At 48.4% G+C, this 6,267-nt stretch overlaps 1 protein-coding gene across 1 annotated transcript in view; it reads right to left on the bottom strand.

Annotated features, from left to right (window-relative positions):
- The window catches only part of TBX15 (T-box 15), a 152,957-nt gene extending 147,049 nt beyond the window's left edge, over nt 1-5,908 (bottom strand). Inside the window, exon 1 of the mRNA XM_027866767.1 lies at nt 5,827-5,908. The gene's annotated coding sequence lies outside the window, so the exon portion shown is untranslated. The remainder of the gene's footprint in view (nt 1-5,826) is intronic.
- Nucleotides 5,909-6,267: the final 359 nt, after the last annotated feature.

The following is a 6,267-nucleotide window of genomic DNA, read 5'->3' as shown; positions in this document are numbered from 1 at the left end:
GAGAGAGAAAAGAAAAGAAAAGAAAAAAAGCAAGCCCCCGACCAATAGGGGAAGAGGGAACAGGAGAAACCCCAAAGCTGTTGTCCAATGAGAAAGTGGGAGAGACTGAGGCTAGGGGGCAAGAACTTGGGCCTATTTATCTCTCCTTAGTTAGCCTCGACGTTAACCCTTGTCACCCCGGATCCCACTTAAATTGGGCAGGCGAGACGGGAAGGGGAAACCTAAACCTAGTGCAACCTTAGGGTCGAAAAATGAAGTTTCCCCAAACCCCAAGTTCAAAACCATTTCTTTCTAATTCAGCTAAGTGTCTAAGATGACTCCCAGGTAGTTGATAATGACCTTGTCAAAGTATGTTGTAGGATTTGCGAAGTGTCTTTAAATGATGAGCACTGAGCTACACCTCCACTTGCCCCCCCCCCAACAGAAGTAGCGAAACTCTGTATTTAGAGCAGGCAGCCCCGGCATTTCATTAGTTATTTTGTTTTAAATCTCCTTTTGGTCTAATCCTTGCTGCCCCCAACACCTTTACTATTAAAAATCTTCAAAAATTTAATAAAAATCCCTTTCTTACCACCCAATGTACCTGTCTCAACAAAAGCCCATACACTTTTTACCATGAAGAAAACGAATTTGAGACTGTTCTCTTGCCCACAGCTTGCGCTTTCTGAATGGGGCCTGGGGGCTTTTGGGGAGGGGAGAGCCTCAGAGACCAAGCTGAGGCCCTTGGAGAGTTCTGCGCAGCAGTTCCCCCAGCACCCACGGCACAAGCCCGCTTTTTCTTTATGTGTTGGGGGCCTAGCTAGAGAGCCCTCCGAACTTTGCTCGGAAGCTTCTCCTTGGAGAGAGAACAGGGAAATGGGGGGGTGGTCAGGACGGGATCTAAATTCTTCAGGGAGGGTGCTTCTTTTTTCTTCCCTTTCTTTTCCTTTTCTTCCTTTCCTTTCCCTTCTCTTCCCTTCAGCAGAGAAAGCCCTTTTGGAGTTTCCTCCCTACTTCACACTCCGTTAATTTCTTAAAGCAGTTTTAAGTTACAACAAGTTAAGTTTAACGACTCCCCCCGACGAGAAAGAGAGAGAGAGAGAGAGAGAGAGAGAGAGAGAGAGAGAGAGAGAGAAGGGCCACTTCTCTTTCCTGAACTTGGTTTTACCTTCTTACGCCCTGCTGTTTGAGATAAAAGACTGACATTGAATCCCTTAGAGATGATGCCAGAAACCCCCAACGATTAGCGTTTGCTAACTGGACCCAAGGAATTGAGAAACCTCAACTTGCTCTAGCAACAAGGAAGAATCGTAAGAATCTGATTCCTCGGGAACAAATAAGTTACAGCAGTAGATGATTATTAGAGAGATTTCATAATCTTTGTCAGGCCTAGTTCTCAAAGGAAGACAGACAGAAAGGCAGACAGCTGGACAAGTGTATAGGCTCGACTTACTGAATGACAGACCAACCTAGACCAATAGGTTTTCTGCAGGAAAAGACAAGGAATGTGAAGACAGGCTGTCTGTCAAATGGGGAAAGACTGGCATACTGGAGTCTCTCTGATCATAGCATTTCACAGTGAAAAAAGGAATTCGCATTGTCGCCTAGTATCATGGCCTGCTGGACCGCCTTACAAAGAGACCCTGCCTGATTTTTACCGAGGCATTTCTGCGGAAGAACTGGAAACCCGAAGGCAAGAAGCCTCTTCTCTCAGACTGCAGCTGCATTTGGAAGATCGAAGACTACAGGAACCGAAGGCTGAACAGGAAGGGAAGACCAGACCCGACTAGGCCTCGCTTCAGGCCATATGTGTGAGTGCTGGGTGGCACAGATACCATTTCCTGAAGCCCCTTCTCCTTCCCCTCCCCCAAGACTGCTAGCTTGGAGGCCTGAGGTCTGGGCTGGTGGAAGTTGCAGTTGAGAAGGTGTTTGTGTCTTGGGCCTCAGGCCGCTCACTCACTACCTTTCCCAGAGTTGCGATGCCCTGGGTAAGGTCACTCGGCGAGTCTTGGGGAGTGAGCCCCCCCGATGCTGAGGTGCAAAGAACGCGCAAGCTACAGTCAACAACATCCTTCCCTTTGTCAGTATTTTTCTCTCCTGTTAATTCCAAAGTACTGCGATGGATAGATATCATAAGCAATACTGGACCTCTTTAGCTTCATTGGCCCTCTTTTCGGTTCTTCTAGGTATTCAACAGTAGGCATCAAGACCTACCCAAAACTGCTTGGAAATGTGAAAGCTAACTTCTCAGGGCTATCTAGGGACTCCTACGAGTTCCCTCAGCCTCGGAAGGCCCTCCAGGAGTTTTTGGCCTCCCATCCCTTCACCTTAGACACACAAACCCTGAAGGAAAATTTCAACCCCCTTTCACTCTCCCTGAAGGTGCATAAAACAACCAAGTCTTGGAGCCGAGAAGCCCCAGCCCCTGGAAGGGGGCGGGGAAAGCCTAGGAGATGAGTTAGACTGCAGACACTCCCGCACCTAGCTAGTTTCTTCGTCTGGATTCTCTGGTTCAAGGGAAAGGAAAGGGGGGGGGAGGGGAACGGGAAGCAATTCTTTCTCAAGTGCAATCTTGTTCAGCTTTCTGACCAGCGTCTGCTCCACATTTCATTAGAGGCACATGAAGGCAGTACACTCAGGGTTGCAGGCAGACAACGTAATAGATAAGCAAGAAGAATAAATAAGTACACTTACCTGGAACACTGGTCCAGAGGCCAACACAACACAGGCATGTGTGTGTATATCCAATACATACAATGCAGATCATCTGTGCACATGTTCCGATACTTGAGTGAGCTGTGCCACGTGGAAATGCGTGTCTGCACACACACACACACACACACACACACACACACACACACACACTCCCTACTCTCTGGGCCCTGGGCCCAAGAAGAGAGGGACTCTTTCCATTCCTTTTTATGATTATACTATAATATATCTAGGCTGACATAGATGCCCAGTCATTCGAAAAACTACGGGAAACTCTCACCTGGGATAGTTTTGCTAGACATAAATGAGAAGTAGGAGCTGAGAGGTAGATAGGTAGGTATTTTCTGCCTAAAATATGATGAAGCATATATGACTGTGTGATGCCTTTGTGAGTGGTGTGTTACTGGGGCTAGGCAGTGATGAGAATAGAAAGGGTGCTTTTATTTGTGTGTAGATTTGAGTGAAATGTGTGTGCCTGTGGGTGTAGCCTATTTTGGCCTCTTTTTTTTTTCTTTGCAGACTGGAAGGGACTTTTCTGCCTTTCTTTCTATCTGCTCGACCTCTGTTTCTCCTCTCTCTCTGTCTCTATCTCCCTCCTCCGTTACTTTTAATCAACTGAGATTTGTGGGCCATGCTGAGGGAAGAGGCAAGGAACACAATTCAAAACTGGGATAATCCCAGAACTGATTAATCGATGCCTTCTGATACACTCCAGTCACTGTTAGGACATTAACACTGCCCCTGGGGCTGAGACTGAAACTGTACATTTCAGCTCAGAAGGTAATTGACTAGGACAAATATGGGAGTGAGAGCCTGGCCTAAGTGTAGGAGTCAGTAGTTTGGGGGCAGATTTGTTTTCGATCTTGGAGTAAGGAGATGTCAAACCAGCTACCAGTTCGGGAAAGAAGAAGAGAATGAGAAGGAGCAATGAGAAGAGGAAAGGGCTGGGAAGCGGCAGGAAGAGACAGGGAGGTCAACGTGATTAGAGCTTATCCAGACAAGTTATTGACTAAAGAAAAGGAAGTGACTTTTCTCCTACCCAGGACAGAAAGTACAATCACAAACACTCTCGGAAATATCCCAGCCCTTATATATACTCACTCACCACCCCACCCCCGAGCAATAATTGGAATATAACAACATCAAGGTGACCTGACCCCGTCCGGGTTTGACTTTGGGTTTTTGAGCTAATAATTGAAAACAAAGTTTAAAATAGTGGTGGGTGTGGAGCGGTAGGTTACCCCCTCAAACACATGATAATCACATATGGGGGAGGGGCTGCAATTTATTGCATTTTCTGTTGACTGGCAGAGATAAAACATTACGGATGAAATCACTTGAGGAAAGGAGACAAACTTCTCTCCTTGGGAGCCTTTCCTACTATGGCGATAGAGCAGCCCTAAGTCAAATCCAGAAGCAATAGAGAGAGAACTGGATAACGCACCACCGCAAAAGAGAATGAAGGCCTCTCAGGTCTAGGTAGGGGTTGAGGTACGTGAACAAAGCAGCCAATTTCTCAGGACGCCTTCCAACCTTGCTTGTCCCAAATTTCGCCCTGCAGCCCACACTTTCGCAGATGCTTCTCAGTAACTTGCGCTCAAGGGTTTGCGGTGTGCTGAGAACTAGTCACGCGTTGTTGCCTGTTCACGACCCACTCCCGCTTTATTTTAACTGCGGACCGCTCTGGGCGAGGTTTCTTTAATTATTATTTTTTGTTGTTGCGCGAAATAAAATCTTTTGTTTTTATTTTAAACTAGCAGCGTGCCAGTCTTGCAGTTCTTCCAGATGTTTGCAATAAAATGTCAGGTTTCGCCTTTGGGACTCGAAATAAAATTTAACTACCTTCACCCTGTAATTATTCTCTTAGCTCTCCCTTCATAAATTTATCTGCTTTCTTTCTGGCAAGGTGGGGAGTGGGGAGGGAAAGGGGGATGTAAGGGGGAACCCGATTATGCACTTGGACTATAAAAACGAGCCACCCGGTTTCCTAGCCTTCCCTGGCTATGGCCACGCAGTGCGCGGGCCGGGTGGAGGGTGCCGGGGTGGGGGTTGGGAAGGGAATCAGTCCTTGGGCACTGACCGAACTCTGGTTCGTGGTTGGTTCTCAATCTTCAGGTTTTGCCCCTTAACAAAGAGGACCTTTGTAAGAACAACGCCAGGGCTCAGTTGGGCCCAGGTAAAGAAAGGAAATTTCGTTCCCTGAATCCCGCAACCACAAAACCTTCTCTTGGCCTCAAACTTCAAAGCATCATCTCCTCCACCCCACCCCCCCCAATCCACCTCCCTTCACTAACCCCACCCCAAACCTTGGCGGAGACAGTGAACTTGCCCCAACCCCCAGCCTCTGGCCCTGAGTCCTAGAGCTGAACCGGCGGAAGGCTCGGCTCTCTGACTGAACCTCTTCGCAGGAAACGAGAAAATGGAACCAGTACTAAAAGATGTTTAGAGCTCGCCTGCACTCCTACGCGAGGCTCGAGGAGGCAGCTGCGGAGGTAGAGGGGCAACAGCGAAGGGAGGGCGGCCCCAAGTCAGAGGCAAAGCGCAAAGCACTCGCTCCTTCCTCCATCCCAACACACAACACACACACTGCTATGCAGGAGCGCCCGGGACAGAGTACAAAGTGGTGGACACCCAGTGCTTTCCGCTGTTAAGGGCTACAGACCAGCCCAGTCTGCAGAACATCTGCATTTTCCCCAAACCTGCTTAAACTCACTATGAGTTTTCGTAAAGTTTTTAACTGCCGCCTGATTCGTAATGCCATTTGGGAAAACGCTCCTGCTCCAAGAAACACAGAGAAACGCACTCACCTCCACGTACTCCTACAAATGTGAGTGCACAAGGGCCCACACGCATATACACATCTACACATGTGTTGTATAAGCACATACATATTATGAGAGTGTGTAAAATTATATTCTCTCTCGCTCTCACACGTACACACACTCAAGACTGAAGGAAACACATTCATACACATCCTGCCACACACTCACCCTGCCCCCAACTTTCTTGCACTCCCCTCTTGCCTTGAGGAGGTGATGGAGACCAGATTCTTCTGGCTGAATTCCTTTGCAAGAAGAGCTACCTGTGGAGAATCGAAGTGCCTGAGAAGAAGACCAGAGATTTGAGTAATCCTACCTGCGGCCTAGCGCCCCCAGGAAAGTCCATGTCTGGAGTTAGCTAAAAGGGAAGACAGGATGGCGGGCTGAAGAGGCACCCTGTCCATAGCGGGAGTTGGTCAACGCGGGCCATGAATGTGGAAAAGGAAGCAGCCATCAGGGCCAGCGCAACCCTGGAGCGTTCCCCAAAACCCAAGGGAACTGAGAATCCGGGATAGAAAGGCAGGGAGGCGCCCAGCAAGACAACCGCAAAATCCTTTCTTCTTCCCCTCCCACCCCATGGGTACTGTGAGGAAAGGGAAGTAAAGAAATAGGGGGAACTGGGGTCGCAACAGAGAGTTCCTGGGAGGAATGGGAGAGGATCCAGGGCGTTAAAGAGGCTTCGGATTTTCTTTACTTTCTACATACACACCCCAGTCCACTGCCAAGGAAAAGCAAGTCTTTCTCTCCCTGTTTGCAG

Source organism: Vombatus ursinus, unplaced genomic scaffold, assembly GCF_900497805.2.
Source record: "Vombatus ursinus unplaced genomic scaffold, bare-nosed wombat genome assembly UNPS02014782.1, whole genome shotgun sequence".
Classification (NCBI taxonomy): domain Eukaryota; kingdom Metazoa; phylum Chordata; class Mammalia; order Diprotodontia; family Vombatidae; genus Vombatus; species Vombatus ursinus.
The sequence above is the reverse complement of the archived record's forward strand: the minus strand, read 5'-3'. Positions and strand labels throughout refer to the sequence as shown.